Source organism: Panthera pardus, unplaced genomic scaffold (genome assembly GCF_024362965.1).
Source record: "Panthera pardus isolate Hobbes unplaced genomic scaffold, ASM2436296v1 HiC_scaffold_24, whole genome shotgun sequence".
NCBI lineage: Eukaryota > Metazoa > Chordata > Mammalia > Carnivora > Felidae > Panthera > Panthera pardus.
The window spans coordinates 21,586,973-21,612,575 of NW_026526810.1; the positions used below are offsets into that span (position 1 = coordinate 21,586,973).

The following is a 25,603-nucleotide window of genomic DNA, read 5'->3' on the forward strand; positions in this document are numbered from 1 at the left end:
CTCAGCAGTGGCCTTGGAAGAAAATTCTTAAGGAAGACAAATCCAACAAGGCAGAGCCAGGGCTACAGAGGTCAAATGACTTGACAGCTCCTCCCAGAGGAGCTTCCAGAATGGCTAACCAAGGGATTTACTTCACTTCAGAGCAGGAGGGGTTTCACAAGTTTTGTTAGGAGAATATGATAACTACTAAGCACCAGAAACTATTACATGTTTCCTATTTTTTCTATTTCCCTATATTTCCTAACTTCATTAGAATTATACTATTCTCAGGCCACTGTTGTATATTTGGGTGGGGGGATAGGGATGGCTAATAACTTTTAGTTTATAGACTGCTGGATAAGGGGCCAAATCTGGATCTTCTGGATAAAACTATACATTACCCAGAAATATGGGCTTGAAATTGGATGGAAGCTTAGGTGGATGGTTTGTGGGAGAGAATGCAATGGACAGAATCCAATGGAACCCACTGGAAATGGCTGTTCCAGTACATGGATAACCACTGCTGTGTGAATACAACACTTCAGAATATGAAGTGAACACAACACTTCAGAATATGACATACATACCACCTCTTGCCAATTACATGCTATCCAAAGAACACTCTAAAACTTGTTACTAGCAAGGAGTCTTCAGATCACATTATGACATTTGAGACATTCAACACTACTTAGATGCTTCAACAGTCAAAAGGAAAATACACATGAATTTCAGATGCACGTTGTGGATGCCATACAAGAATTATATTTGGTGACAATAACAGACAGATGTTCTAAAGTTCTCAGTGTCTCCATCACCAAGGAGTTTGATAGTGACTTTACCATCACCCTGGATATCATGGCAGTTCAGAATGTAAGCCAAGCTTTGTAACATGCGTGAAGACTGAGCAGCTAGGTAGGAGAAGTTTTACAGTTAAAATATGTGTTGAAGAGGGGGCCAGCCTCAAAGAAGTTGACTCTTATACAATTCCTTCTAATGTTCTCACTTTTATGTTGAAATATTTCACAGATTTCATAGGTGACAAAGCTGTTTAAGCATATGAAATTTCCTGAGTTTCTTGACAAACACAGGTCCCAGATGAATACAGAACTGTTTATGCTCTGTATGGCACACTGGACATTAACTCTGTAAGTGGTATAAAATGGATAATGCCAAGGAACTAACCAATAATAGTAGCTCTGATATGAATCAACAAGTCTATGTCCTTCTTTATATCAGGAGAAGCTAACTGGAAAGAGAGAGTGGGAATCAGTCTACGCAAAGGGACACAAAAACTCTGGGTTAGTGACCAAAGATGTGAATTTACTCCAGAAGGTGCCAAACATAAAATCCTGCACCAACTTCTTCAGTTAAAAGAGTGCTATTTCTGCTTTAATTCAAAGCAATGTGGATCCTTTGAACTTACAGGAAGAATGCCATATTTCTGCTCTCTTCATTCCTTTGTAGGGATGTAGATCCAAGTTTCCCTCTGGTTTCAGTTTACTTTTGCTGATGAACTTCCTTTAACATCTTATAATGACACCTAATAATAATGAATGCTCTCAACTTTGCTTATCTGTAAAACTCTTAGAATGTGAAATATTCTGAATCTACTGATTTTTTTTTGGCCATTACTTCTTAAAATATTTTTTCTGCTCCCTTTCCTTTCTGTGATTCCTTATCACATGTATGTTGGACTTCTTGATATTGTCCCACAGGTCACCAAAGCTCTGTTCTTTAGTCTTTTTTCTCTCTGTACTTTACTTTGTAAACTTTCTATCACTGCCTTTAACATACTAATCTTGATTTGGCAGTATTTAATTGTTAAGTCAATCCAGTGGACTTTTAATTTTGATGTTTAGAAATCTATTTTCTTCTTCAGTGCAAGTTTTCCTTTAAGTTTTTAACATATTTATAATAATTGCTTTAAAACTCATGCTTGCTAATTCCATTATCTCTGACATTTCTGGGTCTGTTTCTTTTGACTGATTTTTTAGTCATATTTTCCTGCTTCTTTATATATCCTAGTATATTCTATTACTTTCTGAACATTATAAATATTATGTTGTTGAGTACTGGATTTTGTTGTCTTCCTTTCAAGAGTGTTGGATTTGCTTGGGATGCAGTTAAGTTACTTGTGAATAAAATTTATCCTTTTAAGTTTTTTTGAAGCTTTTTGGGGGGTAAGCCTAGTCATTAGACCTACTTTAGCCCTACTACTAAAGAGTGGCTCAACTGAATGCCCTGGGTTGGACATTCCACTCTGGCTGGTTGGCACTTAAGCATTCCAAATCCTGCCTTAGCTCTGGGAATTGTTCAGCTTATAGCTCTCAGTAGATCCTTCCCCAGCATTGTAGATTTTCACACTATACTACATATTACACATGTGTAACACAGTATTCAGCAAGATACTCAAAAGGAATCCCTATGCAGATTTCTGGAATGCTTTGTCTACACAGCTTCCTCTTCTCTGGTACTCTAGCCCACAAATTCCAGCCATGTCAGTCTCCCTAACTTTTGAGCTCTTTCTTATAGAGACTCTAGATTCTCGCTACATGTCCCTTGCTACAGCACTAATGTTTGTTGTTGTTGTTGTTGTTGTTGTTTTATCAGTAGAATAACCTGGCTTAACTGAAACTCTAAACTTTGTCTCCCCTATTGTGGCAACAGCTGAAATCTCTATTCATTTTTCTTAGCCTTGGCAAGGCTGTCTGGAATTTTCCCTATGCATACAAGTTCAGGACCAACTAAAGATTTGGGCAGTTTACATACAGAAGTTGGGCTCTTGCCCTGTGGATCTCTTCAGGATGTCCCTCATCAATTTCCAGCTGTGGTGATTGCCTGGAGTTTCTATTCAGTTTTATCCACTTTCTGTGGCACTTATTAGGGCTTTATCTTAGGCAGATAGCCAAAAATTGGGAAACTCACCCAATGATATTTCCCTCTTCTAACTGTGAACTCTTTTCTGTTTCTGCTACTTTTTAGTTACTCTCCAGTGCCTCTGTACAGTGTTATTTCTATTGGTGCAGAGTTTATAATTTTTATCTCTAGAGAGGAGTAGGTAAGTCTGGAATATGAGCTATTCCAGTTTTACATAAAGCAAATGGTTTTAATCAGAATCTATACTGATGATAATCAAGCATGAAAGGACCTTAGGGATGTAAAATCAAAATATTTTTTCTAAGACTGAATGGTGTGCTAGACACAAGAATCATATTCTTGAAATTCAGGGACTAGAAGGACACTTAAAGAAAAATAAGCAATTCAAGAATATGTAATACTTGTAATACACTTCAACTGTAGTTAGATTGTTATCAAATACAAGTGGGCAACTGTGAGATGCTCTGTAATACTTAGAAATGAAGGATGCAAGTTGAATTATAAAGTCAATGAATCAGACTTGAATGAAGCAAAGTTCCTTTAAACAACGGAGACTGACTGGATATGTGTTAACATATCTAAAGAAAGAGCTTGTCAATCTGAGGAGCTGTTGGTCAAGGAGAGAAAGGAAAGGCACAAAGGGGAACATTAGTAGTACCCACCTAAACACTGTCAAATATAGAGAAAGTTGTGGTCAGAAGACTTTAAGTACTACTATTACAGTCGTAGGCAAGATTGTTACTATTGTGGAGGTGAATGCATCAGACAAGTTGTAAATATAAACTCAAATTATGTAATTTTTTCTATTCTATGCTATTAAATGTTCTAATTATAAACTTGGCCTCCATGTATGTTAGTCTACAGAGAAAAAGAATGCCTGGCCTACTGTAACTCTAGTCTGTGTCACTTATACATATTATAAATTAATACATTGGAATGCTTTAGACGTTAGTCTTTGTAAACCTAGTCAATATGTATCTGCTTATGAGAAACGAGATCCCTTCACAATGTGCTTAATTAGATTAAAGCTGAGGGGAGACTTCCAGATGTGATACAATGATCACACAGTACTCTGGAAGCTATTTACTTCCTAGATATACTAACTTCATTGAGTATTTAAATCTTAATTTTTTGCTACAGGAGTTTGAAATTCAAACCTTAATGGTATTAAAAAACTTAGCTTTGTTTTTTAATAGATCATATGTGCTTAACTACATAAGATACAGTAGAATAAAGAGACACTGCTGGCAAAAGAGGACTTTAGTGAAAGGTCAGGCAATCAGAGAGAGTCCCTGACATAAAATCTCCCTTAGATACAGCAGAGAAGAGATCCATTCACTAAACTAGAAAAAACTGCCAACATTCTATTTATAATCATTTATTCTTATAGTGACTAGTGAATTGCTAAGATCATTCATGTACATAATGACAGTACCAGATCTCGATATTATACTCATTATTATTACTATATCTGCTTGTACTGTCTTGGTAGAAATCAGACAAAATGGTTGTATCAGGATGTGAAAATAAACAGGTCCTAAAGTAAACCTCAAATATTCCCAGTGAAATATGTAATGGGAACCGCATCATAAAGATCTATAAATATCAGTATTACACATATCTTCTTGATGGCCAGGATTAGCTCTATATTTGGAATTTCCATTTAACACATTTTGGTTGAGATACTTTATAAAAAGGATGAGGCAGGCGTAAGACAATTATTTTAAAGGCTTTTTTCATGCCCTCCCCCCATTTGAATCCTTTCCCATCCTAATACTCAATTAGACTAAGAAAACTTAGAGATTTTTGGAAATGCTGATTTGTTACACACTTAGTGAGAAAAGGCAAATATGCAAACTAAAAATGGGCAGATGCTCCACTGGGCTTGAGGGATATCTGAGCAGGACGTCTCAGCCCCATATCCACAAAAAGGTGGAATGAGGCTTTTCTCAGCTGCTACTGCCCTCGCCTTCCAGAATACCTCACATTTCCCCCCAAGTCAGAAGCCCAAGGATGTGCTCGACCCTCCTTTTCCTACTCCTCTTCTTCAGCCTCTGCCACAGGTGTCTGCCAGGACCTTGACAGGTGTTATGGGCCGGGCTAGCACCTTGCCTGTGGGACCATATCCCTTAGCCCCAGTGTCTCTGGAAGGAGAGTTGAGTGGGTGCCAATGGTTGGAGATGTAGAGGTGTCCCCCAGTGGCAAGTTTGGCCAGAACACCAGTCATTGTTTTATGCACTCACATTGCAAGGACTGTGTATGTGAGTCGGTATAATTTGGCATCCTGAGATTCTTTCTTAGCAAGTAAGTAGAAAAAACTCTTAGAAAAAAAATAAGACAATAAGGAAGCTAGAACTTATTTTTACATGGTTATCAGCTCGCTTACCAATATGGACACTTTTCCCACAGTTTTTTCCTCCTAGCGGAGAAAGTAGGTTGACAAGTTCTCAGTCTGAGTTCCAAAAAATGTTAATTAATGAAAGATTACAATGTAAACATCATAAAACTATCTGACTCTGAAAGTTGAACACACAGGGTTGCAAGATGAATACATAAAGTCACAAAATGAATTCAAGTGCCTGTTAAATGAAAAGCAAACTCACCAAGAAAAATTTCAGCTGCTGCTTAAAGAGCTAAGAGGGAAATTAGTAGAGAAAACTAAAGACTTGGAAGAATGACAATGCAAGTGTTAACTTCACAGAAGTTGGAGTTGTTACAAGCCCAAAAATTAGAATTAGAAACCTCAATGAGAGAGCATTTTAGGAATCTGGGTGAAGAAGTGGAAAGTATAGAAGTGAATACAATAAGCTTTACTATGAACATACATTTTTCAAATCAGCATTTGAACACCAGAAAGAATTTTCACATATTTTAGAAGAAAAAATAAAATATGGGGGTGCCTGGGTGGCTCAGTCAGTTGAGCATCTGACTCTTGATTTTGGCTCAGGTCATGATCTCACGGTTTGTGGGTTCAAGCCCCTCATTGGGCTCTGTGCTGGCAATGTAGAGCTTGCCTGGGATTCTTTCTCCCTCTCTCACTGCCCCTGCCCCTCTCACATTCTCAATCTCTTCCTCTCAAAATAAATAATTTTAAAAAGAAGAAGAAAAAAATAAAATATAAATCAAAGACTGCAAGGCTGGAGAAAGATAAAGAAGAACTATTATAACCAACTGCTTAGTGTTGATCTCACAAGAGACAGCCAATGAATGGGGAGCAACTTGTTTGAGGAAAGTCTACTTGTGTTAGCAATCACAAGGTGTAGAAGCTGAAGTAGCAGAATTAAGGGGTAAAAAAGAGAATTCTGGTGCTCAGGTAAAAAATGTCCAAAGAATTCAGGTGCGGCAGTTGACTGAGATGCAAGATACAGTCATATCCCCTGAGGCTGAAAAACAGTCAGCTAAACTACAGGCTGAATGCTTGGAGAGAGAGTTACAGTCAAGCAATAAACAAAACACTGTTTTAATCAGTAAAGTGCATAGACTTGAACAGGAAATAAATATAATGACCAGTAAAGTAAAAGAACTTAAATATTCAAACAAATTTGAAATAAGAGACTTCAAACTGGAGGCATCAAGAGCTAAGAGTGAACTAGAAAGAGAAAGGAATAACATTTAAACTAAACTAAATGGTCAGACAATGAAATTCTCAATTCAGCTGTTGAACACCACAAAGAGCTCCTAATAGAAAAGGATCAAAATGAATACATAAAGCACAAGCTGCGAAGGAAAAAGGTTATCAAAAACTTCCGGTATGACAAGATGAAAAGCAGGAACTAGAGAACAAATTAGTGGATTTAGAGAAAATGAAAGTGGAACATGATGTCTGAAGGCAATCTGAAAAGGATCAGTGTGAAGAGAAATCGCAAGCTTCACAGATAGCAGAAGAGCCAGCTGGAAGGGAACTACAGAGCATCAGGTTAAAACTTCAGCAACAAATTGTGAATACTGAAAATGCAGAAGAAGAAAAAAAATGAAAATTCTGACCTGAAACAGTAAATCCAGCAGATCCAGGTGACCTTGCTTGCATACTCAGAGAATAAGTTGCTGAATTCAAACAAATAATGAAGGAAATGGTGGAGAGGTTAAACCAGGAATGCTGAAATTTAAGAAGCCAAGCTGAAAACCACAACTAGAAGTTGAAAATCAGACAGTGGAAGAGAAACAGATATAAGGGTTGGAAGTAAAGCATATGCTTCAGGAATATATCACTGACAGAGAAGTATAATCAAGCTAGAGAAAAACTGCAGCAAGCTGCAATTGCCCAGAAAGAGAGAAAATCTCTTCATGGAAACAAAGGAGAACACAGAACTCTTAGAGACAAAGAGAGAAGAACTAGAAACAGAAAATCAAGTGTTAAATAGACAAATGTTCCATCTGAAGAATATGCAAAGCTTCAAAAAAGACTAAAGGATTTACAGAGAAGACGTAATGAAAACTGAAGTTTGATTCTGGTTCCTAACATTATCTCCAACAGGATCCATCAAGCCTGTTAGCTTCCAGTCATCAACCATGGTTCCAGGTTCCATGGACCTATCCTTTCCTCCTCATATGCAGGAGGAAAAGATCAAAGGGAACCCTCTCTACTTTATGAAAGCCTGGAAGAACTAAAAACAACACAAAGAAAACAACTACTGGAATTTGGATCTCCTGAAAATTTTTCTTGGAGAAAAGGCAGATCAAAGGGATGAAATCAGTGTGACTCAGTAAAGCTTGAAGTTTTAATGTATGTGGCATTTAGATCCTTTATTATTGTTTCCCAAAACATGTGAATGTGCCTCAAGAAGAGGTACCAGCTACAGGTTATATTGCATCAATATCAGGTTTTAGGATTATGCTAATGAAAACTGAAGCATTAAAACAGCTCCAGAGATATTCAGAATATTTACTGACAATAGTTTGCGAATACTTTAAGAAAAAAAAAAATGAAAGGAATTAGGGAATTGAGTTTTTAAATTATTTTATTAATTTTACTTTGTTGAGGGACACCTGGGTTGCTCAGTAGGTTAAGCATCTGACTTTTGATCTCAGCTCAGGTCATGATCTCATGGTTCATGGGTTCAAGCCCCACAACAGGCTCTGCACTGACAGCATGGAGTCTGCTTGGGATTTTCCCTCTCCCTCTCCCTCTCCCTCTCTGCTCTCCCTCTCTCTGCCCCTCCACTTACTTACTTATTTTCTTTCTCTCTCTCTCTCTCTTTCTTTCTTTCATGTTGATTTCCCTCTTCCTCTTTCAGACTCTTGGCATTAACAGGGTCAGTAAATATTTTGTGGTTCAATATATACAAGTTGTAAACCTCTAGTTCTTGAGAAAATGTAACAGTTTAGAAGTCAGCATTAGAAAACAAAACTGAAAGGTACATACTCATTAAAAAATGCTACTGTTCTAAAAGCAGTAAACTAAAATCTCTTCAAATAAAGAGATTAATAAATATTTTTCTATCTTAAAAAGGGCAAAAAATGATTCAATAACATCTCAGTAGAAAATTACAAATAACTTTTTTTTATGAGAGAGAGAGAGAGAGTATGTGAGCAGGGGAGAGGAGCAGAGGGAGAGAAAATCAAGCAGGCTGTACACTTAGCACAGAGCCTGTCACAGGGCTGGATACCATGACCTTAGCCTAAATCAAGAGTCCAACTCTCAAACGACTGAGCCATGCAAGCGTCCCACAAGTAACTTTTATTTATCAGCTCTTAATTTTCCCTAACATGAGAAAATTTTAATTTTTTCTAGTAATTAAACTTAATATTTTCAAATCACTAATATATTGCAAAGATCTTTTCTTCATAGAATATCTTATTATATCTTACCATAGCTTTGTTTGCTTGGTGTTAAATATCCCTATTTTTTAGTGATAAAATTGTACATTCTTTTTTATCCTGGTTTTTCTCCTCAAAAATTTGCTCAACAAATATTTTTATTTCAGTATTTTATTCCAGAACCTATACCGGATGCAGGCAATTCAAAGACATAAGAGGATGGGTCTGTCCCAAGAAGCTTATATTCTGTTAAAGAGTAGCAGATACATAAATCACTAAATGAAATAAAGAGCTATAAGACAGAAATGTGTCTGAGTATAATGTAGACTTATAATAGTCAACCAAATTAATATTAGCTGTCATTTAAGGCAAACCCTCAAATATTGGGGGTTTAATACAACAAAAGTTTATTTCTGGCTTATAGTATAGTCTAATGCCCAATAATGGTCAGGCAGCCCTTCTCCATCTCCTGAATCTGCTACCCAGAAAACATGGCCTCCCACATCACTGAGGCAGGAAATAAAACAGGCTAGAGTTTTTCTGGATGGTTTACAACCCTTTTGCTCATAATCACATTGTCCCAGAACCCAATCACAGAGCACAACCTAACTGAAAGTTAGGCTGGGAAAAGTAGAGGATCACACAGATATTTATGGAACACTAACAGCCTCTGACAAAGGGTGTTAAATGGAGAATGGTTAAGTCTACCTAGAAAAGCTTCATGGAAAATATAATGCTCAACCTTAGAGACTCTTAACGATAGAGAACAAACTGAGGGTTGAGATGGAGGGAGGTGGGTGGGGGACAGGCTAAATGGGTGATAAGGAGGGCACTTGTTATGATAAGCACTGGGTGTTATATGTAAGTGATGAATCACTAAATTCTACTCCTGAAATCAAAATTATACTATATGTTAACTACTAGAATTTAAATAAAAAAATGAAGAAAAAAAAAGGGTACCTGGGGTGGCTCAATGGGTTGAACATCCAACTCTTGATTTCGGCTCAGGTCATGATCCCAGGGTCATGGGATCAAGCCCTGCAATGGGCTCTGCACTGAGCATGGACCCTGCTTAGGATTCTCTCTCTTTCCCTCTCTCTCTGCCCCAACCCCACTCATGTGCACTCTCTCTCTCAAAAAAAAATTTTTTTTTAAAGAAAATTCTTTATGTACAAAACTGTTCATTCATTCCACAAATATATGTTGATTGCTCATTATGTGCCAAAAACATCTGTAAGCAACTTAATAAGATATAAATGTAGACATTAAAATAATCACCATGAAGAATATGATATAAACATTTATGAGATAGTGTTAAAGGAAAAAAATTGACTACACTACTGTATTTCTTCTGGTTAAAAACAATTGGTAATGAAGCACAGTGTAAGAAATGAAATGATTTGAAAAGTTATGGTAATTTGGTATGGGGATTAAAGTAAATTTCTAATTAGAAAGTTTTCAATAAAAAAGATTTAATGAAACAGAAAACAGATATGTAATTGAGAAAAATCAACAAAATCTAGTTGAGTTTGAAAAGATTGATCACTTCTAGAGTGATTAATCAAGAAAAAAGAAAGAAAACATAAAGAAGACATAAAGAAAACATAAAGAAGATATAAAGAAAACATAAAAAAGAAAACATAATTAGGAATTAAAAGGTGACCACCACTACAGACTTTTATATAAATTAAAAAGATATTAAAGGAATAATATAAACATTCTGCCAATACATTTTGACATCTTATAAAATTGAAAAATTCCTTAAACACAACTTACCAATACTAGCACTCAAATAAATAAAAAAACTAAATTTTCCTATTTCTGTTAAAGATACTAAATATACCATTTTAAACTGTCTCAGATGGGAGGCAAACCATAAGAGACTATTAAATACAAAGAACAAACTGAAGGCTGCTGGAGCGGTGTTGGGTGGGGGGATGGTCTAAATGAGTGATGGGTACTAGGGAGGGTACTTGTGATGAGCACTGGGTGTTATATGTAAGTGATGAATCACTAAATTCTACTCCTGAAACCATTATTACACTATATGGTAACTAACTTGGATTTAAATTAAAAAAAAATTTTTTTAAACATATAACTGTCTCACAAAGAAAATGCCATTTTCAGATGGTCTCACCATAATTTTTGTAAGCATTTAACAAACAATACCAATTTCACACAAATTCTGTCAAGAGAATAGAGAGAAAAAAGGGTACACTGTCAAATTCATTTTATAAGACTGGCATAATCTTGATACCAAAATCTAGTAAGGGTATTAGAAGAAAAGGAAATTACCAATATACTCTTGAGTGAATGTGTGAAACTCGCAAACAAAATACTTGAAAATCAAGTTCAGCAATACATAAAAAGAATAAATAAATAAGGTTTATCTCAGGAGTACAAGGTTGGTTAAACATTTAAAAAACAATATTTATTTCCAGCCATGATGGAAGAATAGATACTAAATTTACCCTCCTATCTTAACTGAAAAATAAAGACAAAAATATGAAACGATCTTGGACAATAGGTACCAGAGAACCATGATCCTTGAGAGAGAGTAATAAATGAGGTAATAAACTCTATGATCACCATAGTTTACTGGCTAGAGTGTTTCCAGGGCACAGCACAGGGAAGGATATCCAGGTAGAAACAGAGGTTTTCCTGATTTAAGAAGAGAATCTGAAGAGGCCAATGCAGTTAGAATTTACATGGCAGAATACCAGACAGAGTACTGCCCAGAGAGAGAAAAGTCCTCATATCTGCACAGGATTCCACTTAAGCCTTCAACTGAATACAGATAGCACATACATGTTAGGAAATCAATCAATATTGGAGAAGAAAAAACACCGGAAAAAAGCAGGTAAAGAAAAATTCATGATCTTCATACAGGGGTAGAACAGTTCATGCCCCTGATAGCCAGATTAGAAAGCTGGTAAAACATGGATATCGTGTAAAGTATTCAGAATGATACTGGGTATTCAGATTGATACTGGGTATTCAGTAGTGGGTTATTATAAGTTATGTCTAAATTAAATATTTTTCTAGTCTCACCTAACAAAGTTTAAAAGAAAAGCTAAAGAATCACAAGATTTTCAAGTAAATCAACAAAGTCCTAGAAAGAAAGCTCAAAATTACTTAAATACAAAACAACTTTGCACCCAACAGTATAAAATTTACAAAGATTGGTAACCAATAAAAAATTACCAGGCCTGCAAAAAAGGCAGGAAAATATGACCCATAATAAGGAGAAAAATTAATCAATAGAAACAGAATAGAATTAGTGAACAAGGATATTAAAACAGCTATTATAAAAATATCACATATGTCCATAAAGGTAGAAAGAAGTATGAGCATGTTAAGGAGATCTATAGAATAAATATTTTTCATGTTATAAATCTCCTTAAGAGCTAATTTCTGTTTATGCAAGATATTATAACAATGTATTGTGTTGGTTTATAACATATGGTGACCTAAAGTACACATCAATGATAGTAGAACGACCAAAAGAGGGGAAATATAGGTATACTTTTGAAAGGTTATTATAGAAGGTGTGGGAGGGGATGCTGAGTAGGGTGGGATGGGAGGGCTCCTGGATTATAACTAAATAAATACATAAATATAAGTAAATAAATAAATATTTTAAAAAAGAAAGTTTCTTATAATTGAAGTGGTATAGTATTAACTGAAAGTAGACTATAAGGTATATTATTTTTTTTTAATTTATATATTTATTGTGAGAGAGAGCAAGTGGGGGAGGGGCAGAGAAAGAGGGGAAAAAGAGAATCCCAAGCAGGCTCCATGCTGTCAGCCTGTGGAATCTGATGCATGGCTTGATCCCACAACCATGAGACCATGACCTGAGCTGAAATCAAGAGTCAGACACTTAACCAACTGAACCACCCAGGCACCCCTATGATAAGATATATTCTAAAACCTACAGGCAACCACCAAAAACAAACAAACAAACAAAACACAAAGTGAAGCGATTGTAGCTAATACAAAGGCAATTAAACGAAATCATAAAAACACTCCATCTAAAAGAAGGCAGGAAAAAAGAAAAGGGGAACAAAGAACAGAGAGGACTAGTTAAAAAAACAACAAGACAACAGACTTTAAACCTAATTGTATCACTGTTTACATTAAATGTAAATAGTCTAAACACTAATTAAAAGGCAGGTTGCCAGCTTGGATTTAAAAACTCAATTATAGAGAGGGAGGGGCCCACATGGCAGAGAAGTAAGGGGATCCATACTTCCTGAGTCTCTCAAACAAAGAAGTGCTAAAGCCAAAGGACTTTGAACCCCAAAAATCTGGGAGGAAAAGAAACTGAATCTACCAGAAAGAAAATGAGACAACTTGAGAGACCATAGGTGGGTGATTACAAACTGGGGGAGATAAAATGGGCTGCGTAGGCATGAAGGGGAGGGATCCTTTTCTGCAGAAAGACAAAGGGAAGAGAAAGAGTGGCTGGGGACGTGTAGGACTGTATCTGGACAAGAGAAAAACCTAGGACTGGGACTGAGAGGGATCCCATCTCTAACTGTGGGGCTTTCTTCAGACTGGGGCCGGCTCCCTGTTCACATACCTGGGGAGGAGGGGAGCCAGCCCTGGGTCCGGTGGTAGATCAGGGGCGCAGTCTGCAGGAGGAGAAAGTGGTCCTCTCCTTGGAGGGCTGTATGATAGGACAAAGCCTGCCTGTGTATGCCACTCCAGGCCCCCAGGCTCGGTGGCTAGGTCAAGGGTGCAGTCTGCAGTAGGAGAAAGCAGCCCCCTCCCTGGAGTGCTATGGGAAAGGACAAAGCCTGCCTGCGTCCACCACCCCGGGCTCGGCTGTGAGGTCAGCAGCCCACTCCTCAGCAGGAAAAGGCGGTTCTCCCTGAAGTGCTGCAGCACAGCCAAAGCCAGCCAGGACTACATATCAGGCTGCACAGAAAGGTGCTTCCCCAGTGCCAGACCACATGGAGCGGGTCTTTGAATCCTAGCCAAGCACAGGGTCAGGGGAGTTAGCAGAGTGAGAAGGACTGCTCTGTCTACGCCCATGGCACAGTGAGGATGACTCAAACGCAGTCCACTGGGTCTGGGTCTGTGGAGAAGAGACTGGGGGATCGCCATTCCCCACCGCTCACCCACCACCAAGGCAAGGCTACAGTGATTGGCCCACAGTGGAGGGCCAACAGGCAGGGCCCACAGTAGAGGCGGGACCAGCCTACACTAAACCAGGCCCCTTGGCACCCGGTAACCGTGTATCTACCGGAGCTGGACAGACCCTGTGAACAGCTCCTCCAGACCAATGCTGCAACATTGGCTGGATTAATTCTAGGTCAATTCCGGATATATAGATATATTCTCCCTGCCATTTCTGCTCCTTATCTCTTCCCTTCTCTAGGCTGGTTACTCTGGTTATTCGTTTGTCTAAACAGATGTATTTAAATTATTCTCTTGATACATGTTCCACACCTCCTTCTTTACATTCCTTTCTCTCTCTCTGGAATAATCAAGCCATATAGTTTCTCTGGGTAACTTTATCTTCATTCTTTTCCCCCACCTCCTTCCTTATTTTCCTCTCTTTCTTTCTGGATTAAGCCTTTTAGTTTCTCTGCCTAATCAATGTTTATTTTTTCTCTGTCCCCTCCCCAGCTCCAGTCATTTCTCTTTGTATGTGCTCTTCCATCAGCACCGCCTCCACCCTGTTCTTTACTTGTAGCTGGAGTTTTTGGTTTTTTGATTGTTTTTAGTTTTTTGTCTTTTGTTTTTGTTTGTTTGTTTTGCTTATGTGTTTGCATGTTTTTGTATCCTGTTTGTCTGTTTGTTTTCCTTTACAGGACTACTCCAAGGAACAAATCAAAGCACACCTGGTGGAGGGTCCAAAAATCACTACTAGTAGGGAAATAAAACAAGCAAAGTCACAACAACAGAGAACAAGTAACACTCCAAAAAACACCTCCTGAAGGTCCAGGCCCTGGACAGTGTATGACCCTTCTTTAATATAACAGTGCTTGCAGGTGCAGAGCACACATCAAGCTTTTAAAACACATAAGGGACAGAAAACTAGCCAAAATTATGAAACAGAAGAATTCTCCTAAAAGAATTTCCAGGAGAAGTGACAGTTACAGAATTCATCAAAACTGATTTAAGCAATATAACTGAACAAGAATTTAGAATAATAGTCATAAAATTAATTTTGGGGCTTGAAAAAGGATAGAGGACAGCAAAGAATGTACTGCTACAGAGATCAAAGGACTAAAAAAAAAAGTCATGATGAATTTAAAAATGCAATAAATGAGGTGCAAAATAAAATGGAGGTGGCCACAGTATGGATTGAAGAGGCAGAGGGGAGAATGGGTGAATTAGAAGATAAAATTATGGAAAAAAAGGAAGCTGAGAAAAAGAGATAAAAAAAATCAAGGAGTACAAGGGGAGAATTAGAGAACTAAGTGATGCAATCAAATGGAACAATATCCATATCATAGAAATTCCAGAAGAAGAAGAGAGAGAAAGGGGCTGAAAGTGTACTTGAACAAATCATAGCTGAGAACTTCCCTGATCTGGAGAAGGAAACAGGCATTGAAATCCAACAGGCACAGAGAACTCCCTTCAGACGTAACTTGAATTGATCTTCTGCATGACATATCATAGTGAAACTGGTAAAATACAAGGATAAAGAGAGAATTCTGAAAGCAGCTAAGGATACATAGGCCTTAACATACAAAAGTGGGCACATAAGGGTAGTAGCACACCTATCTACTGAAACTTGGCAGGCCAGAAAGGAATGGCAGGAAATCTTCAATGTGATGAACAGGAAAACCATGCAGCCAAGAATCCTTTATCCAACAAGCATGTCATTCAGAATAGAATGAGAGATAAAGGTTTTCCCAAACAAACAAAAACTGAAGGAATTCATCACCACTAAACCAGCCCTACAAGAGATCCTAAGGGGGACTCTGTGAGTGAAATGTTGTAAGGACCACAAAGAACCAGAGACAACACTACAAGCATGAAACCTACAGACAACACAATAATTCTAAACCCATATTTTTCAATAATAACACTGAATGTAAATGGACTAAATGCTCCAATCAAAAGACATAGGGTATCAGAATGGATAAAAAAAAAAAAAAGACCCATCTATTTGCTGTCTACAGGAGACTCATTTTAGACCTGAGGACACCTTCACATTGAAAGTGAAGGGATGGAGAACTATCTATCATGCTACTGTAAGTCAAAAGAAAGCTGGAGTAGCCATACTTATATCAGACAAACTAGATGTTAAATTAAAGGCCATAACAAGAGATGAAGAAGGGATTATGTAATAAATACAGGGTATATCCATCAGGAAGAGCTAACAATTATAAATGTCTATGCACTGAATTCAGGAGCCCCCAAATATATAAAACAATCACAAACATAAGCAACCTTATTGATAGAATGTGGTAACTGCAGGGGACTTTAATACTCCACTTACAACAATGGATAGATCATCTAGACAGAATCAGTAAAGAAACAATGGCCCTGAATGATACATTGGACCAGATGGACTTGACAGATATATTTAGAACTCTGAATCCCAAAGCAACAGAATATACTTTCTTCTCGAGTGCACATGGAACATTCTCCAAGACAGAAAACCTCCATAAGTATGGAGGGTAAAGAACACCCTACTAAAGAATGAATGGGTAATTAAAGAAGAAATTTAGAGATATATGGAAGCAAATGAAAATGAAATTACAACAACCCAAACCCTTTGGGATGCAGCAAAGGCAGTCCTGAGAGGAAAATGCATTGCAATCCAGGCCTATCTCAAGAAACAAGAAAAATCCCAAATACAAAACCTAACAGCACACCTAAGGAACTAGAAGCAGAACAGCAAAGAAACCCCGAACCCAGCAGAAGAGAAATAATAAAGATCAGAGCAGAAATAAACAATATAGAATCCAAAACACTAGGAGAACAGCTCAATGAAACCAAGAGTTGGTTTTTTGAAAAAAGAAACAAAACCAATAAACTTCTAGCCAGGCTTCTCAAAAAGAAGACAGGACCCAAATAGATAAAATCATGAACGAAAATGGAATTATTACAACCAATCCCTCAAAATTACAAGCAATTATTAGGGAATACTATGAAAAAGTGTATGCCAACAAACTGGACAACCTGGAAGAAATGGACAAATTCCTAGACACCCACCCACAACTCAAACAGGAGGAAATAGAAAATTTGAAGAGACCCATAAGTAGTGAAGAAATTGAATCAGTTATCAAAAATCTCCCAACAAATGAGAGTCCTGGACCAGATGGGTTCCCTGGGAATTCTACCAGACATTTAAAGCAGAGTTAACACCTATCCTTCTCAAGCTGTTCCAAAAAATAGAATGGAAGGAAAACTTCCAGACTCATTGTATGAAGCCAGCATTACTTTGATTCCCAAACCAGACAGAGACCCAGTAGAAAAAGAGAACTACAGGCCAATATCCCTGATGAATATGGATGCAAAAATTCTCAACAAGATACTAGCAAATCGAATTCAACAGCATAAAAAAAGAATTATTCACCATGATCAAGTAGGATTCATTCCTGGGTTGCAGGACTGGTTCAATATTTGCAAATCAATCAATGTGATACATCACATTAATAAAAGAAAAGATAAGAACCATATGATCCTGTCAATCGATGCAGAAAAGGCATTTGACAAAATTCAGCACCCTTTCTTAATAAAAACCCTTGAGAAAGTCGGGATAGAAGGAACATACTTAAAGATCATAAAAGCCATTTATGAAAAGCCCACAGCTAACATCATTCTCAATGAGGAAAAACTGAGAGCTTTTTCCCTGAGATCAGGAACACGACAGGGATGTCCACTCTCACCACTGTTGTTTAACATAGTGTTGGAAGTGCTAGCATCAGCAATCAGACAACAAAAGGAAATCAAAGGCATCCAAATTGGCAAAGATGAAGTCAAGCTTTCACTTTTTGCAGATGACATGCTATTATACATGAAAAATCTGACAGACTCCACCAAAAGTCTGCTAGAACTGATACATGAATTCAGCAAAGTTGCAGGATACAAATCAATGTACAGAAATCACCTGCATTCTTATACACTAATAATGAAGCAACAGAAAGACAAATAAAGAAACTGATCCCATTCACAATTGCACCAAGTAGTATAAAATAGCTAGGAATAAACCTAACCAAAGATGTACAAGATCTGCATGCTGAAAACTATAGAAACCTTATGAAGGAAATTGAAGAAGATATAAACAAATGGAAAAACATTCCGTGCTCATGGGTTGGAAGAATAAATATTGTTAAAATATCAATACTATGCAAAGCTATCTACACATTCAATGCAACCCCAATCAAAATTGTACCAGCATTCTTCTCAAAGCTAGAACAAGCAATCCTAAAATTTGTATAGAGCCACAAAAGGCCCTGAATAGCCAAAGTAATTTTGAAGAAGAAGACCAAAGCAGGAGGCATCACAATCCCAGACTTTAGCCTCTACTACAAACCTGTAATCATCAAGACAGCATGGTATTGGCACAAAAACAGACACATAGACCAATGGAATAGAATAGAAACCCCAGAACTAGACCCACAAACGTATGGCCAACTCATCTTTGACAAAGCAGGAAAGAATATCCTAGGGAAAAAAGACAGTCTGTTTAACAAATGGTGCTGGGAGAACTAGACAGCAACATGCAGAAGAATCAAACTAGACCACTTTCTTACACCACACACAAAGATAAACTCAAAATGGATGAAGGACCTGAATGTGAGACAGGAAACCATCAAAACCCTAGAGGAGAAAGCAGGAAAAGACCTCTCTGACCTCAGCCACAGCAATTTCTTACTTGACACATCCCCAAAGGCAAGGGAATTAAAAGCAAAAATGAACTATTGGGACCTTATGAAGATAAAAAGCTTCTGCACAACAAAGGAAACAATCAACAAAACTAAAAGGCAACCAACGGAATGGGAAAAGATATTTGCAAATGACTTATCAGACAAAGGGCTAGTATCCAAAATCTATAAAGAGCTCACCAAACTCCACACCCAAAAAACAAATAATCCAATGAAGAAATGGGCAGAAAACATGAATAGACACTTCTCTAAAGAAGACATCCGGATGGCCAACAGGCACATGAAAAGATGCTCAATGCCGCTCCTCATCAGGGAAATACAAATCAAAACCACACTCAGATATCTCCTCATGCCAGTCAGGGTGGCCAAAATGAACAAATCAGGAGACTATAGATGCTGGAGAGGATGTGGAGAAACGGGAACCCTCTTGCACTGTTGGTGGGAATGCAGACTGGTGCAGCCACTCTGGAAAACAGTGTGGAAGTTCCTGAAAAAATTAAAAATAGACTTACCCTATGACCCAGCAGTATCACTGCTAGGAATTTACCCAAGGGATACAGGAGTACCTACCCATAGGGGCACTTGTACCCCAATGTTTATAGCAGCACTCTCAACAATAGCCAAATTGTGGAAAGAGCCTAAATGTCCATCAACTGATGAATGGATAAAGAAATTGTGGTTTATATACACAATGGAATACTACGTGGCAATGAGAAAGAATGAAATATGGCCCTTTGTAGCAACGAGGATGGAACTGGAGAGTGTGATGCTAGGTGAAATAAGCCATACAGAGAAAGACAGGTACCATATGTTTTCACTCATATGTGGATCCTGAGAAACTTAACAGAAACCCATGGGGGAGGGGAAGGAAAAAAACAAGAGGTTAGAGTGGGAGAGAGCCAAAGCATACGAGACTCTTAAAAACTGAGAACAAACTGAGGGTTGATGGGAGGTGGGGGAAAGGGTAGGTGATGGGCATTGAAGAGGGCATCTTTTGGGATGAGCACTGGGTGTTGTATGGAAACCAATTTGACAATAAATTTCATATATTAAAAAAAATTGGCAAAGATGAAGTCAAACTTTCACTTTTCGCAGATGACATGATACTCTACATGGAAAACCCAACAGATCCCACCAAAAGTTTCCTAGAACCGATACATGAATTCAGCAAAGTTGCAGGATACAAAATCAATGTACAGAAATCGGATGCATTTTTATACACCAATAATGAAGCAACAGAAAGAGAAATAAAGAAACTGATCCCATTCACAATTGCACCAAGAACCATAAAATACCTAGGAATAAACCTAACCAAAGATGTAAAAGATCTGTATGCTGAAAACTATAGCAACCTTATGAAGGAAATTGAGGAAGAAACAAAAAAAATGGAAAAACATTCCGTGCTCATGGATTGGAAGAATAAATATTGTTAAAATGTCAATACTACGCAAAGCTATCTACACATTCAATGCAATCCCAATCAAAATTGTACCAGCATTCTTCTCGAAGTTTGAACAAACAATCCTAAAATTTGTATGGAACCACAAAAGACCCCAAATAGCCAAAGTAATATTGAGAAAGAAAACCAAAGCAGGAGGTATCACAATCCCAGACTTTAGCCTCTACTACAAAGCTATAATCATCAAGACAGCCTGGTATTGACACAAAAAACAGACACATAGGCCAATGTAATAGAATAGAGACCTCAGAATTGGACCCACAAATATATGGCCAACTAATCTTTGACAAAGCAAGAAAGAGTATCCAGTGGAAAAAATACAGTCTCTTTAACAAATGGTGCTGGGAGAACTAGACAGCAACATGTAGAAGAATCAAACTAGACCACTTTCTTACACCATACACAAAAATAAACTCAAAATGGGTGAAGGATCTGAATGTGAGACAGGAAACCATCAAAACTCTAGAGGAGAAAGCAGGAAAAAATCTCTGTGACCTCAGCTGCAGCAATTTCCTACTTGACACATCTCCAAAGGCAAGGGAATTAAAAGCAAAAATGAACTATTGGGACCTTATGAAGATAAAAAGCTTCTGCACAGCAAAGGAAATAATCAACAAAACGTAAAAGGCAACCAATGGAATGGGAAAAGATATTTTAAATGACATATCGGATAAAGGGCTAGTATCCAAAATCTATAAAGAACTCAGCAAACTCCACACCCAAAAAACAAATAATGCAGTGAAGAAATGGGCAGAAGACATGAATAGACACTTTTCTGAAGAAGACATCCAGATGGCCAACAGGCACATGAAAAGATGCTCAACGTCGCTCCTCATCTGGGAAATACAAATCAAAACCACACTGAGATACCACTTCATGCCAGTCAGAGTGGCTAAAATGAACAACTCAGGAAACTACAGATGCTGGAGAGGATGTGGAGAAACAGGAACGCTCTTGCACTGTTGGTGGGAATGCAGACTGGTGCAGCCACTCTGGAAAACAGTGTGGATGTTCCCGAAAAAAATAAAAATAGACCTACCCTATGACCCAGCAGTAGCACTGCTAGGAATTTACCCAAGGGATACAGGAGTGCTGATGCATAGGGGCACTTGTACCCCAATGTTTATAGCAGCACTTTCAACAATAGCCAAAGTATGGAAAGGGCCTAAATGTCCATCAACTGAAAAATGGATAAAGAAGATGTGGTTTATAAATACAATGGAATACTACTTGGCAATGAGAAAGAATGAAATCTGGCCATTTGCAGCAACGTGGATGGAACTGGAGGGTATTATGCTAAGTGAAATAAGTCAGGCAGAGAAAGACAGATACCATATGTTTTCACTCATATGTGGATCCTGAGAAACTTAACAGAAGACCATGGGGGAGGGGAAAGGGAAGAAAAAAGTTACAGAGTGGGAGGGAGGCAAATTGTAAGAGACTCTTAAATACTGAGAACAAAGTGAGGGTTGATGGGGGTGGGGGGTGAGGGGAAAGTGGGTGATGGGCATTGGGGAGGGCACCTGTTGGGATGAGCACTGGGTGTTGTATGGAAACCAATTTGACAAATTATATTTAATAAAAATAAATAAATAAATAATAAAATAAAATAAAAACTCAATTATATGCTGTCAATTAAGAAACCTATTCACGGCACCTGGGTGGCTCAGTCAGTTGGGCAGCCGACTTTGGCTCAGGTCATGATCTCACAGTCTGTGAGTCCGTGAGTTAGAGCCCCATGTTGGGCTCTGTGCTGACAGCCCAGAGACTGAATGAAGTCTGCTTCAAGTTCTGTGTATCCCTTTCACTCTCTCTCACCTCTGTCAATCACATTTTGTCTCTTTGTCTCAATTTTAAATTAAAAAAAATTTTTTTTAAAAGAAACCTATTCAAAATATAAAGACATAAATAGGTTTAAACTAAAAGGATGGAAAATGATTTACCATGCTAAAACTAATGGGAAGAAAGCTGGAATACCTATATTAATGTCAGACAAAGTAGATTTCAGAGCAAATAACATTATTAGGGAAAGAGAGAGTCATTTCATAAGGATCAAGGGGCCAATTCATCAAGAGAACATAACAATCCTAAGTTGTTTTTGCACCTAATAGCAAAGCTTCAAGATACCTGAAATATAAACCACAAGGAGAAATGACAAATAGTCAAATCTACAACTATAGTTTTAAATATCAATAGAATAGACAGAAAATCCATAGGAATACAGGAGATCTGAACCACACTATTAACCAAGTTGATCTAATTGGACATTCCACTCATTAAAATCAGAGTATATGTATTTTTCAAGTACTTTTTAAGTACTTTTCAGAATATATGTATTTCAGAATACATGGAACATTTACCAAGCTAGAGCATATTCTGATCCATAAAACAAATCTCAATAAATTTAAAGGAATTCAAATCCTACAAAGTATATAATGTGAATACAATAGCATTAAATTAAAGAATAAAAAGTATTTGAAAAATTCCAAAATCTCTTGAAACTAAACAACACGTTTGAATAGTCTAGGAGTCAAAGAAGAAATCACAAGGGAAATTAGAAAGTAATTGGAACTAAATGGACATGTAAACACAACATGTCTAAAATAATGGGATGTAACTAAAACAGTGCTTTTAGAAAATTTATAGCACTAGATTTTTTTTTAGGAAAGAAAGTTCTCAAATCAATGACCTATGTTTTTACCTTAAGAGAACTGAGGGGTGCCTGGGTGTCTCAGTTACTTGAGAGTCCAATCCTTGATTTTGGTTCAGGTCATGATCCCAAGGTCATGGGATTGAGTACTGCATTGGGGGCTGAGCATAGAGTCTGCTTAAGATTCTCTCTCACTCTCTCTCTCTCTCTCTCTCTCTCTATCTCCTTCTCTCTCCTTCCCTGTGCCCCTCTCCCCAACTTATGAGCTCTTTCTCTCTCTCAAATAAAAAAATTAAAAATTAAAAAAATACAAAAATAAACTTGAATAAAAGGGTAAATTAAACCCAAATTAAACTGAAGAAAGGAAATATAGAAAAACAAAAAACCTAAAAAAGAAAAATCAATGAAATCAAAAGATGGCTCTTGGAGAACATCAATAAAATGTATAAACCTCTAGCCAAACTGATGATAAAAAACAGAAGACCTAAATTACCAATTACAGATATGAGAGGGGACATCACTATAGATCCCACAGACATTAAAAGAAAATGTGGGTCACCCGGGTGGCTCAGGCAGTTAAGCGTCTGACTGGATTTCAGTTTGGGTCATGACCTCATTGTTGTGGGATGGAGCCTGGTGGTTGGGCTCTGCACTGGGCATGGAACCTATCTGGGATTCTCTTTCTCCCTCTCCTTCTGCCCCTCCCCTCTCTAAAACAACTGAATAAATAAAATAAAATAAAATAAAATAAAATAAAATAAAATAATGTAAAAACATTTTTAAAAAGAATGTGCCAGTTACTAATTTATTGCCTCTCAGCTCCAAACCCACTCTCTGTAATAGTAGAGCCGTACCCTATAAACATTAATACTTTGCAAGCTGGCACAATGTTAGTAAGCCTATATTTGTCACCTTGAATTTGCTGAAAATCTTATGCAAAATTTATTTGTTCAAGCCGAAAAAGGAAGGGATTTAGTTTCCCTGGATCTGGTGCATTTATTTGGTTACTAAGGTGTGGCAGCCAGCGAGTGACTTACGGGAGACTGAGCGGCACACAACCTTCAGTGAGTCACAATGGCATCACAGCAAGCAGCTCCCAGCATGTTTTTCTGGCAATCCAGGGAGTGGTTTCCCCTTGTTGGCTCTAGCCTTAAGGTACCTCAGCAAGCTGCTTCCCCATGAAAACAGCCTCACACTCTTCAACAAGGTCTAAATCTCAACTTGGATGAAGTGTCCTCTAAGTTTGTTTCTTCTATAGATATCTTCTTAGGCTAGAGGTAGTGACTGCTCTCTTTGTCTGTTATTCCTGTATTCTTTGGGTTTCATTATACTCTTCTTAGTAGTTAATCCCCTTTTTACAAATTTAATGATTTTTATATTAAATATTCCCTGTTAAAATTACTGTTTTGGTTCCTATCTTCTGACTGGACCTCACTAAAACAGAATTGGCACTGGGTGTGATGCCAAGAAACACAATCTCAAAGATAAGATTTTGAGACTGATTTGCTTATGCCCTTAGGCATAAGCGCATGAATGAACTCCTTAACAACAAGAAATGGGATGCTATTGATTCATAGTATGCAGTGGTATCACAATTAATTGTGATAAAGTGCCAACTGAAGTAAGTACCTTAGGAGCTCTTGACTGTTATGGTAGTAATATGATCATAAGGACTAGGAATGAGGTAAACTGACTTGATGCACTAGGCACTTACAGAAAGAAAACAACAAGCTCAAATCCTATCTGAGAACTAGAAAGCTCCCATAGCAGCCCTAAATTAATCTATTTCTTGTAGCCACAGAGCTGATTTTGCTGAAAACCTAATGAAAAATATACTATTCAGGCTGTTGAATTACAATACTAGTTGGATTCATAGTCTTGCCAAGCTTCTTATGTGAATATCAGGGCATAGATGAATAAAGAATGAGCCCCTAAAACTTGAAATGGGGGCTTCTGGTAGGCCAGATGAAAACGACAATCTCAAATCCCCAGTCACTCTGAGACTGCCTTACCAGTGGAAGTAGTTGGCCTTCCTATATCTAAAAAAACCCCTAGCTTTCCTTTGCTTAAAGAAATCTATGATAACCTCACCTAGGGCAAATGTCTGGCAAGGGGACACTTTCCTCAACCCCACCAAAATCTCCCCTAATTTCCACTAGACCAAAAACTAGGATCAGCATACTCCAGGAAATAATGTATACTCTGTAACCTAAGAGGAGACATCTTACACACCAAAATGATTACATGATTTTGTGTGTGCGTGTGCACACGCACACCCATCTATCCTGAGGAATATGTGCAGGAGTTGATTCAAAGAATGTTGGACCAAACAAGGATAAGTTTATTGATATATGTGCACTTACTAGAGATTACTGGATTTAATGTATTAGAGCCACTTCCCACTGTATGAGCTAAAAGCTTAGTCAGTTGTCTGAAACTTGGATTCAATGGCCTACATTTAACAAAAATGAAATGATGTAGCTTCCATGACATGCTGTAAACAAGGGAACATGAAAGTTTAGGGTTAGAAATGCTGGAGTGGATTTATCATGTGTAATCTGCACGTCCACCTTATAACTATATTTCCCAAGAGGGCCTAGAAGGCACTCTTATCACTAAAGTGTTGGTAAATACATTAGTGAGGGCAGCACCTGTATGCTTGAAAAGCTGTGTCGCTGCTCTCCTGTATAGGCCACATAGATCATAGCTGATGCCAACATGGAAGGTGAGATGACCATGTAGTCTGAACTTTCCATCATGAACTGGGTGTTCGATCATGCACAACAGCAATTCATTGTCAAATGGAAATAGTATATAAGAGACCAAGTACAGGAATCCAGAAATAAGTTACAAGAGCAAGTAGTTCAGACCCTGACCTATGTTGCATTATTCTTCTCAATCTATGTTTACAGCCTTCTGAGAAGTACCTTATGACTAGCTAAGGAAGAAAATATTCAAATCTAGTTTATAAATAGGCCTGCACAATATGTCCACCTGAAAGTGGACAGCTACAGCATTACACTC

The 25,603-nt window shown here is 37.7% G+C and overlaps 1 protein-coding gene and 1 pseudogene across 3 annotated transcripts in view; one reads left to right on the forward strand and one right to left on the reverse strand.

Annotated features, from left to right (window-relative positions):
- NRG4 (neuregulin 4) overlaps positions 1-25,603 on the reverse strand; it is a 114,883-nt gene that overhangs the window by 75,397 nt on the left and 13,883 nt on the right. The window lies entirely within an intron of this gene.
- LOC109262558 (centrosomal protein of 83 kDa-like) lies at positions 5,223-7,717 on the forward strand (annotated as a pseudogene).